This window comes from Aptenodytes forsteri, unplaced genomic scaffold (assembly GCF_000699145.1).
Source record: "Aptenodytes forsteri isolate BGI_AS27 unplaced genomic scaffold, ASM69914v1 Scaffold86, whole genome shotgun sequence".
Taxonomy (NCBI): Eukaryota; Metazoa; Chordata; class Aves; order Sphenisciformes; family Spheniscidae; genus Aptenodytes; species Aptenodytes forsteri.
In genome coordinates, this window is record NW_008795715.1 from 960,354 (window position 1) to 972,835 (window position 12,482).

The following is a 12,482-nucleotide window of genomic DNA, read 5'->3' on the forward strand; positions in this document are numbered from 1 at the left end:
CGGAGAAACGTCCTGGGTGAGCTTGGACTGATGGCCAGAACGCCATCCCACTCAGAACCACCGACACAGCAGGTGGAGAAACTGCCAGATGTCCACCTGCCTTTGTCCTCCTGTCCTCCACAGCCATGTCCTCCTGTCCCCTTGCATTTGCCTTTCTTTATATGCCCTTACCTAAGATGTAAAGTCCAAAGGCCCCAGGGCCCAGTACCCTTGAAGAGGATTAAAGAGACTTTCAGGCTTCCTAACAGCTACTGACACACCAGTGGTGGCCGAGTTCAATGGACTGGACTGAACTGTAATTCCTTCTTTCTCCTTTTCTTGGGACTCAGCCAAAAGACCTGTTTCACAGCCACCACCATCGGGCTTCCTGTGCTCAGTATTTATTTTGCTTTGAAGGGTTTGACAAGATGAGAATATACATCCACGGACGTGATTTGGAGATGCAGGACAGCCGTGCAGCCGTACGCCCTCGGAATAATGCATGGCTCCAGGGGAACGCAATCGATGCCGTGATTAGCTATGCTAAATTGAAATCTTATGATCTTCGGGGTGGTTACATAAAATGCCAATTAGTATGTGGTCTACATTGTTTCATATAAATGTTTTTCATTATATTTTGCTGTCAGCAAATGCTGGTGTGAAACCAGTTTTCATCCCTCATATGGTCACCATGAGGAGGTTGGAAAACGCACTAGCGCGACTGGAGTCTTCCTTTAGACAGACACGTTACCTTGTTTACCCAGCGTCGGTGCAGCATCTTTTCTTTGGGCAGTGGGATGGACACTTTTGCGTTGGAAAGGACAAGCCCAGAGGTCCAGGGGCTCCTGCGGTTCCCATAGGACCCACCAAGGCTGTCCTGACAGAGTGCACCCAGCACTTCTGATCTGCTGCAGCTGCTGTTCATTGCCTCTTTGAGTCTTATTTTTTATATCATTGCTGTGTCGATAAAGTGCTGAGTCACAGGATCCAAGAAATACTGTGCAAAAGAGCCGCAAGGGACTCCTATTTGTTAGGATGTCTGGGATGCTTCCTATTAAATAATAACAAAATGCTGTAATAATAACTTGGCAGCTCTCTGCCTCCTTCAGTCTGATGCTAAGTGCGGGTTTGCTTTCCTAAAACTCCTTTAAGTATCTCGACAAGTTGCACGATAGGAAGGAAGGCCGCTTCACTCCTGACTTTTGCCTGAATAAGTTCTTGTAATGAGGAACTATCTTGAAGAGATGGGAAGGATGAGAAATACATCTGAATCATGTTAACTGGCAATAGCGTGGGTTATCACACACTATATTTCCTGATAAAGCAGGGACAGGTTATGGATTTTACAGAGCTGTGATCTTGGGCAGGTTATACCAGACGTGTGGGTATGGGTCAGTGGTGGCTTGTTTCACCTCTTGAAGTATTACAAACCCACCTATGTTTAAAAATAAAAAGCAAAAAGCAGGAGACTTACTGCTGGCATGCTTTCCATCTACTTTGCATCCCTACTTCATGATCTCAGTTAAAAGTCTTTAGTAATGAAACTTTTTAATTCATATATAGCGTCAAAGCCTTAAATGTGTTTTCATGGGTGTATCTGTGGGCATTATTTTGTTTTCATTATTTATTAAAGAAATTTGTCTGCTGCCTGCTAGATTTATCAGCTTTCCTGGCCTAGGTGGCACCAGCTGTCCCTGTTAGAGATCCCTGCACGGCAGGGCATGCTCTTCACAAAACTTCAGTGCTGGGAAATCTTTCCAAAGTATTACATTTTTTCCCCCTGAATTCAGGATGAATTGAGTTGAACCAGATGAAAGATCAAATACATTGTGCTGACTCCAATATGTGGGGGTTTTTTTTGTTGAGAAATGCCATACAGGGGGTTTGTTAAAATGTTTTGCATGAGTTAATACTATGCTTTGTAAATCTTCTGAACAACCTGATCCTAAGTTGGAGAATTTCAATCTCCCGGCATTTCAGACAGTCTGCATTTGCCACATATTCTGCTTTACTGCTTTTCCTGCACTTGCTCCTTAAGAAGTCAGCGATTTTCATGTTTCCTTTGAAGTCACCTGTGGTTTTGTTAGTGGCCACAGTGAGGCCATCGTCTCACCCCTGTTGATCAGGAACAATTGAGGAGACCTGTGGATGGACACACAGCCCTGCGGGACCGGGTGATGCCGGAGGCATGGAGCAGCACCTGTACAAGGAATCACGGGGCAGATGCTCTCGCTCAGGACGTACCCGAGCTGCGGGTTGCTGGGGCTGGCAGAGCGTTTTGGGAGCCATCCCTATGGGGTCACTGTATGTCGCACCGCCCCCTCAGCAGCCACCTCTCAGGGACAGGATGCTGGTGTCGAAGCTCATCTGCCCCGGTGGGGCGGCTCTTACGGTCTTATTAGTATTTCCGGAGTATAAGGCATCCTGTTTTTTTTTTTCTCTGCATGAAAATAGCACAATAAATCTTTAATAAAACAGAGAAATCTCCAGGAAACCTACTGCAGGAATATGTGTAAACCCAGAGGTGATAGCTGAGTTACAACACCCAAACAAACCTTTCTCCTATTCTGATAAACAAAGACCTCAAGAGACCCTGATTTCATGCCTGTACATCTGAAATGCCATATAAAATGAACATAATCGCAAGATGTTCCTCCCCGGCTATTAAAAACACTGTGCCATTTACATTTCTCTGTGTATGAGCCGCTTTCCCCGGCGGTGGCAGAAGTGTTTTGCTGTCAGGGTAGCAGCAGGCAGCGCGAGATGCGGCGTGCGCATCGCTCCAGATCACCGCTTCCCTTCTCCGTTGTTAATATTTGAGCAACGACGGTGTGAGCCATCCTCAGCAAGCCTAGCGCAGTATTTGACGCTGCTTTCTGCATTCAGAGTCTTCCAGTGTGAATATGATTGTCGACTGAGACGTATACAAGAATAGTGGGACACCTCACCGAGAGCCTGACACTTCCTACTGTGAATGTTGAGAGCATCATCCTAAATTATTTATTATAGTCTTAAAATTGAGATTTTTTTTAGATTATAAATGAGTTTATCCAGGAAGATCCCAGGCTGAGGTTCTGGCTTTGTAAGCTGCAGAGGTGCGGGAGCAGGATGATAAGGTGCAGGCAGTGAAAAATCACAGAGTTAAGGTCGAGAAGCAATTTCATCAACTGGAAACCAGAGAGGAGGAGGTGGAGCATTACACTTGTATGGCATAATAACGACACTGCGACACGTGATGCACTGATGAATAGAGCAAACTTAATTCTCGATGTGTCCACCCAATTATTTCCAAAAGAGATAAGGGAATATTCCTGTCATTGTGCAAAGGCAATAAAGATTGAAAAAGATTCAAAGATTCAAATATTTTCTTGAGAAACAAGCATCTCAAAAAACTGTGCAGTTCTGGTGACTCTCTTCAAGAAAAATTAATTTAAACTAGAAAGGATTCAAAGAAGGTCTATTAGATGACTGGAACATGGAATTCCTCCTATAACAGGAAAATAGCAGAGGTTGGTTTTGCTCAGCTCTGTACAATGAAGGCTCAAAATACATATAAGAACATCAGGAAGAACCTATAAGTAGTGAGAGGAGCTGTGAACTACGGGAGAAGGCAAAACTGATCCTGGATGCAGTGGGGAAGGTTTCTAACCATCAGAGCAAGAGGGACTGGAGCAACCTTCACATACCTGTAGAAGAGGCCAAATCAACCAAAAGATGGAGTTTAATCCCTTTTGAAACGGGTGTTGTGCAACGGCAAGGAGCGTATGAATGCAATGCCACATGCATGCTTGGCTTCACAGCTAGCACAGAAATGTTTCTAAAAACAAATACAGTAATTTACTCTGTCCTAAACTAGCAATGAAGTCTGGGCTGCAATATGGTGAAGGGGAATTTACCACTGATTTAATATGATTAGGATTTTTTTTCCCCAAGAGTTTGTGTCTGTCTTTTTATATTATCTGGAGGGTCGGCGTGGAGTCCTGAGTCAGGAAAACAGCTAACTTAAATTCATCCCTATTCGCAGCAGAAGTCTTTGGTTTGACTTCAGAGTGATCCATGCATGTGCTTAACATTAAGGTTCTGCTTACAGGCTGTCCTGAATAATATGCTATAGTGTATTTTGAGAACTCATTTTTACTTTTTATTACAATAATAACTTCTACAGTGACATGAATTCCAACACGAAGCACTGAGAAATAACATACCCTTCCAAATGGTTTTCCCCTTTACACTGTTATTAGAATATATATTAGGAGAGCAGCCTATTATAAGACAAAGCACTTTCCAGAAGGCATATTTTTCTCAACCTCACTGCAGCACAGCAGTTACTTTATAGTCAAAGATAAATTATATTACAGAGTCTGCTTCTGCAAATTGTAGTCAAATGGATCATTAAAAGAGAAGGATAGCAGGGACCACTGCTAGGGTATTGCTTCTGAAGGGCCCAGCTCTTGGAGGTGCTGAGCTCCTGGAGCTTAGGTTGGCCTTTCTTTCCCTATTTCCTTTTCAAATTTCATGCTGGCGTTCCATAAAATGATGTGTTTGAAAAACTGTCCTGCTGCAATTCTGAGAGTATATTGCATTACTCCAAGAGAAGAGCTACCACGGGTACTAAGCCTAGGATTATAATGAATGGCCAGTCGTATGGGATATGGAGATGTCTAATAATTCCCTTTGTGCTTCTTGGTAATTTCCGCCTAAGCCCTAAATAGCAACGTCAGACACAACACAAGTCATGCCCATAAGCCTCGATGGGGAGATAGGAAAAACCCCAGACATACTAGTGCAACAAAAACAAGGAAGGTGGAAGACAACTCAGACTCCACCAAATGTAGGTCCATCTCTCTGCTGCTTCTCCGGCTGCTGGGAAGTTGGTTGTAGGACGGGGCAAGTGGTGGCTCATGTGGGAGTGTGCAGGAGAAGTGAGGGACCGGGGTCGCTCCTCTTGCGTCACTCGGGCTCTGCACCCTGACATTCATGTTACAGGCAATTCCTGTTGAATCATGCCAGCTTTTAGATCAAATTTGCTTTAGCCACGATGAAAAAGGTAGATTTCTTTAAGATTAAGCTAAGAGGAAAAGTCAAACATTTACTCTCAGGCTGATGTTTTATCTCAGAATTACCAGTGCTCCGACAACCTGAGACACATCTTCTCTGCAGGAAGGAGATGATAAGCTCTGGCTTACTCACACTCCTCTCTCAGCTCCTCGTCTTCAGGGGAGAGGAATGACGACAAGGTTTACACTTAAAATTAAGCTGCAGAAGGCAAAACAAAACTCAAACTCAGCTATTTTTATCTGTGGTTTAAAAAAGAAACAACAATGAAAAAAAAAGCCAGTAAAAAAAACAATGGGAGAAATGAGCAATATCTGCCAAACAAAATCATTCACTCATTCCTCATATTAGTCAAGAGAGAAATAAACTTTTAGAAGGCCACACAGTAAAACAGATCCCCAAGTATAGTTAGAAAACAATGAGTCAAGATCCTTGCTTGAGCTCCTTGAACTGCTCTGTATTTTCTTGGGAAACAGCATGTTGCTGCAAAATGGTACTTATGCCCCCAAGGTCTGGAAATAGATATGGTTATTTAGGCCATTTAGTTAATGCAAACTACAGAAGAGATGGAGTAATTGAGCTAATTTGCTGCGTGGGCGTGGGGTTGTTTGTGTCGTATCTCCGTACTGCTGCAGCGTTTGGAAACCCACCGTGACTCACCTCCGCACGTGGCGGCAGAGGACAAGCAGGAGGATACCTAAAAGTAAGCCTGAGGAGCAGGTGGTGGTTACTGGAGACACAGCTAGTGCCCTTCCTGCCAAACTTTGCCTATTTTTCCAAAAGCGGGGAAGCTTCTGGGCTGGAAAGAGCGAAGAGTGGTGATCTATGGAGCGTCACTCAGTCCCCAGCACTGCTGAATGTTGGAGAGGAGAAGCAGTTTGCGTGCACCAGCATGCGTCAGGTCAGTGAGGAGGGGATACAGCTGTAACCCGGGAACACTCATGCAAATAATTTTGCATCGCAACACAAACTTCTGTGTAATTTTTGATTTCACAGGGAGGCAGCATTCCTCCAGCACACCGCCCCGATTCCTCCAGCACCCCTGACGTGCGTTACAGACCCTAATAGCCTCAGGACCACATTACCGCTGTTTCCATTCCCCGTGTCAAATGTCAGACCACCGCCATGGCGGGGCACGGCCGGGCATTTTCCAGATGGCTGCTCTTCGCCGTGGGGGGACCCCGAGAGTGCTCCCACATTGCTTTGTGGTGCACGTTACTCCAGTCTAAATTTCACTGACTTCCATCTCAAAGACCCCGTTCTTGAGAGAGCGGAGATCTTTCTGGCCTTCTGCTTGTTGCTTGATACATTTTGGCATGTGCCTGCTCGTTTTACAATAGAGAAGCTGTTTGTGCCTCTGCAGACATATTTTATAGGTGCAACTTAAGCAAAACTTTTGATGTGTTAGGCTTAGAGGTCACCCAAGGAATGTCAGTGTTTGTCATCAGGAATACGGGCCAAGTCCTACTCACCTTCTCCGAAAATAACCCCTTTGAAGTCAGGAGAAGCACTCACGAGCACAAGGGGAAGCATTTGGGCAGTAGAACATAAAGGTAAATTTCACATCGTGACCTTTTACTCTTTTTTTAAAAATTTATTGTCTTATGGAAGTTTTTCCTCTCTCCTTTCCTCCCCTGAATTCGACACCAATGCTGGTCAGACAAAAAGTCAGACACCCAATAAGCATTGGAAAACTTGTCTGGTAGAGTTCAAAGGGCTGGGAAATCTAATTTATTTACTAAGTGTTGAATATAACCTGAATTCATGCAACTGCATCCTTCAGGGTAATGAGAAGGTGCTGAAAACACAGTAACAAGCAGCTTTGTTTTCTGGGATAAAATTAAAAGGATACTGAGAAATACAACAAATAGAGAAAAAATCCTCAAGAAAGTTGGCAAAACCTTTGTAAAGACGGTAACAGATGCCCCCAAAGAGGAAATTACAACATGTGGCCGCTGTGTTTTTTTTGGTTAAGCAACTTTTTGCAAAAGTTCAAAGCATCTGGGGAAAGTAACTAGTAACAGGGTGAGACAGATTTATGGAGCCCACACATGGCAATATTTTTGTATAAAATTAGTAAAAAACCATTAGATCCCTAGATGAAGAGATTAATTCATACAAGTTTGCATTCTTTGAAGAGCAATCATATTTTGACTTCGTAAACTGGAAGAACTGAGTAATTTCTTGGATTAACTGATCACAAAGAGTTGTAATCCGTAACAAAAATCCATGCAAGGCTGCCAGGCTTTGTTTCTCAGAGGATTAGGGTAATGAGTTGATTTGACATTAGCAGAATGCATCCCAGACTGCAACCCCTTTACCTGGATCTAAAGGGTGGATTCAGAAAGACGAGGCAGTTAATCAAAGCCTTCAACATATTTTTTTAATATGGGGGAACTTATTGTTTATGCAAGTTGCTGGATTGATAAATTTGGGAGAAAAGCTTTGCATAAATCTATGGTGCATGGCATGGGCACTGCCTGGACTTAGCTAGCCAGCCTCCGATGCGCTACATACACACACACATACACGTGTGTGCGTATATATAAGACCCTAGGAATGTCCTTTGTAGCCATGAAAAGGACAGTCTGCAACAGTTCACACTGCAGGTTTGTGTTTATTCTCTCTTTTTACAGCACTCTTGTGTTTTTGTGCTTTTTGTTTTGGTGAGAGAGCCAGAAGAGACCCTGGCCATCTGCTGTCAGAGTCGCCATGTGACGGAGAAAGAAGAAAGGCTCAGGTTTGCAAATACTTTGTTTAGAGCTAATAAAGCCCTAAATGAAATTTCTAAATAAATGGTTAATGTTCCTGGAGCTCAGGGAGGCTGTGACTACCTGCAGCGATAGCAGCTCAAGGTGTTTCCCTTGCTGGTTCCCTCCCCGTCCTGCGGCTCCTGCTCCTCTAGTGCTGGCACGTGCTGAGAGCCAGATCAGGGAAACGATGCTCCTTAAAATTAAACCAAATGTTATTTTGCTGCTGGGTTATTTTAAAGCCAGATCAATTCCCAGTCTGGTTCGCGGTGCAATCGCGTGGCCAGCTGTGCTGGCACGGGAGGGATCCTTCCTCGGGGTGGTAGGAGGGCGAGCAGACGCTGCCGGGGAGAGGAGAGGACCCGGTATCATCCCTGACCCCTTCATAGTGTGAAACCATGGTCTGGGGCACCTCCAGCGGGTTTGGTTTTTACCGTCTTTCACCTCACCCCAAGCCTGCACCAAGCGCGTGGTGGTGACACTGTAACAGCAACTATTAAAACCAATTAAAACACGCCTGGATCCTTTTGCAATCGTTATGGTCCAGCAGGGACGTCTCTGCAGAGAACAGCCAGTTTATCACGTGTATTTTATTTCAGATCTTCTGTGAGGCTTTGGATTTTCATCCCAAAACCTTCGATGTACCCGCCCCGTGCTCCCAGACCGATTAACCCTTCTGCAGACGAGCAGCACGAGGCAGGGCAAAAAACCCAGCAGGCACCCCTCGGTGTGTGGAGGGACAAGGAAATGCTAAATGTGCTTTCCCACCACCTCCTCCTCCTGACCTGCCCATCCCTGGTGTGTACTGGCCATCCCTGGGGGTCATCACGCCGCAGTGCCCTGAATGTGCCGGTGGCCGGGGACACGCTGGTCACCCCCCAGCCCACGGGCACACAGGTGCTCCCGCACGGAGATGCGTTTACAGAAGGCAAAGAGAGGCTGGAGGAAGCCACAGTCACGTGAGCCGCATGTGGTTTAAGGAGCTAGTGCCAACATCTCTCACTCTCACTGTCCCAGCGTTGCTCCGAGGGCAACCTGATCTGCCTTTAATCTACTCTGACCACAGGACAAATGGTTTAAATAAAATCCTGCATGACTGAGTCACTCCATTTCTGGCTTTTATACGACATACTGAGGAACGATGGTTTACTTTGCCTGAGTAACAAAATTAATATAAGAGAAACATTTTTGTTATGTGGTAACTAAGAAAAAAAAAAAAAAAGAGATGTAGAGAAATTTGGGTGGGATGTTTGTGCTTGATAAAAGGAAAATCAAGGAAAAGAAAGTAGTCACTTTCCTTGGAAGAACAGGTAAAAGTAACAACAGATAAACAGATATCGCAGACGGACAAGGGTTCTGTTTTAGCAACTGAGTTATTTTTTGAGAGCAGAGACCTGAAGCCCCGCTGCCCTCAGCCCAGCTGCAGGCAAGCTGTCATCAACGAGATACCGGCTTCCTTACATCTGCCTGGGCAAGGTGCGGGGAGAGGCATGGGCTGAGCGAGTACGGCGTTGCAGGGAAGAGGAGGACCAAGAGAAATGCCCTGGGGTCTTGGTGGGAGACCTGACTGCGGCTACGATTGCCATTTAACGCACAGGGGACCCACACGCGTGTGTTGGGGGGAGCAGAGGATTTCGCCTCTGTCTGCGGGCAGATGGTCACAGGGATGCAGCCTGGTTTGCTGGTGGGTATCTGCCAGAGCCAGTCCCTGCCCCTGCTCGCGCTGTGGTTTGCAATAAAATATGTTGTGAGAGACTCTGCTCTGACTATTCACCATCATCTACTTCTTGTCCAGGACTTGTTGCCACCAAAAAAACCCCCTCAGAGCTGTGCTTGATTGATTGGGGAGTCAAGGTACTTGCATCTCATCATCCTGAGCCTCATGGGAATATGTGAATATAAGCTCAAATGAAGGTTATTAAAGAATGAAGTTTAAATCCCGGCAGCGTGGGTTTCACACATCACAAGCCAATAGCGCCTATAGGAAAAGCTCTGCCTTTATCGTTCTTTTCTTTTTAATGAGAAAACTTCTAATGATTTTTGGTAAGCTTTAGGACATGTAAGGTAATATCCTGGTGTTAGGGAGAATAACAAGAAATTCCCACTGACTTTTTGGGTCGTAGAATATTTTTCACATCGAATAGTACTTTTGCAAGGAAGGATTTGCCGTGCTGGACCGGAGCATCGCTGCCCGCAGACACCTGGCTCCTTCCTTCTGCCAATAGTCTACATCTCGTAGAGATGATCTTCAAACCATCTTCTGGTCTTGCAGGTCTGGACGTCCTTCCTGATTCCCTGCAAAAGAGATCAGGGCGTGAACCTTGAGATCTCATCACCTTTGTCTTAGCACACGTGGTTGCACAGTATTTTTAGGGTGACTTCTCTGTTGGTTTCACCAAAATACTGGTACGTCATTGTTCGGGACATGTTCCTAACGCCTGTCGCTGCCGCACGGCAGATCCACTTTGAAGTGGGAATTTTGGTGCTTTTACAGCAAGCAGTGCAAGAAGAATGTTCCCCTTTGATGTTTATTAGTTATGAGCATTGCTGGCCCCTTTTGGAGTTGATTTCATGCATGGTCCCCTTTAAGAATCGGAAATACATTTTACCAACATTTCAAATGTTATGAAATGCAGCATTTGGTGGGAAAGAAAAAGACAAATGAGAAAAATATGGTACATTCTGTGAAAGACGTTATAGCTAGAAAAAATCGACTGTATATGCAAACCTGAAGTGATTAGCTATTACTCTACAACGTTTGCAGCCCTCTGTGTCAGGAAGCAGAGGCTCTACATGATTTTTCAGGTCTTACACAGCGCTGTAGCCCACACTTTGCAGACATAGGACACGCTTATGGATATTTCTTTTACAGTGTCTTGGGGTCATAAACAAAACAAAGTCAGCAAAGACCATGAGATCCCTATGTACTTCCCTTTATTGTCTTTGGATTATGCTTTTGAAGGTGAGTCAGTGTTTATCGATATAAAAATATAAGAAACAATGCACTATCAGAGTCGTATATTTTCCCATATGTTCATTGTCCCTTCACTTGCTGTAAAATCCATGTGATGAGGAATTAATGAGCGGACACCTGTTTTCTTGGCAGAACCTGTGTTTTATTTTTAAATTTTAAGCAGGCTCTGAAAGTCGTTGCAAAGTCAGAAAAACAAACTTTGCCCTCGCAGATGGGAAAAGGGAGATGTTTGCCGAGCAAAGGGTAGCCCTGGTGTTGCACAGCCTTGATGTACCATTCAGAAAACTCAGGCTGGCTACGAGGCAGGACTCTGTCTGGTCTGCACTGAGCGGCTTCTTCTGCGGCTTGTCTGGTTTCTCCCTGTTTAGCAGCAACCCAGGTGCGTGAATTTGGGATACACCTCCCCGAAGAGCTGATACAAGGGGGATACTAATGTTTCATTAACCTGTAAGACAAGAAACGTCATACCAGGATGCTCAATGCAGTAGTTAAGTTTTGCATAAAACACCAATCTGCTTGCAGGGCTTAATCTCTCCGTCTATTATTTATTTCCTCACTCATTAACTGCTCCAGTAGCCCGAGACACTGAAATCTTGCAGCCAGATTTCTTATTTGAGAAACTCTTTGTTGTTAATACAAGATCTCTCATCAGATGTGCTTTGAGCAACTCCCCTTTTCTCTGCTATTCCTCAGACCTTCTGGAAGCACATACTCTATTTTGCAAGATTATGTTTACACTCAGCAAATACGCAGGGAAATGGTCTTTTGCAAGGCAGCATTGGCCAGAATCAGTAACAGCAATGCTGGTGAATCCAAAAATAACTGTAGGGGGGAGCAAAAGAGAAAGAGGACTGATGAAGTATTTCGAAATTCCTTCAAAATTGTTCTGTCAAGCTGAGATACCCCCTGGAAGATGCTCCTACCTCCAAAACCATCTGTTGAGCTTGAGGAGAAGGGAGACTCTACTCTCTGAACCATACAGAAAGTTGAGTTCATGCCCACAGTGATCCCTTCTTAAGCCTGAAATTTCTCAACCAGCGGGAAAAACAAACTCTCTGCCTATGTCTTGCTTTCTCCCTACCTTTGATGTCTGGCAGACAGACAGATAAACCAAGTTAAAAGAGGTAATTTGCAAGAAGGTGACAATAATACTATATTGGAGCAATTAAAGAGAATTGCAAAGCTAAAAGGTGACAATAATACTATATTGGAGCAATTTTGTGTCACATGTAACCTGGAAAAGGTATCAGCTTACTAGAAGTGAATAATCCATCAAGAGAGAAAAGGCAAAAGGCTCTGATGCAGTATCCGCCAGCCTTTGGTAAATGGAAGGGTCTTAATTTAATTCAGAATTATCTTCCAGTCCAAGGACTCTGGAGTGATCACACGACTTCTTTGGGGGTGGTTTGGTTTTTTGTTTTGGCAGGCAACGAAGCCATGAAGCCTGAACATAGGCAGAGCATAAAGCAAAAATTCCCCATGTTACACACAGATGGATTTAACAGCCCTCCTCTTATTCACGTGTAAGTGTTTATATGGAAGGGATCCAATTTGATGACAAATTTCACTAGTTTCTAGCCAAACAGAGATCCTCTCCAGGGACATGAAATTTGGGGGTGAACAACTTTCATCAGATTTGCATAGCCGATCTGGAGTTAGAGGCATAAATAACAACTTGTGGTATCAGAAAGGCTTCTCTAGAGACCTGCTGAGGGTCTCCAACC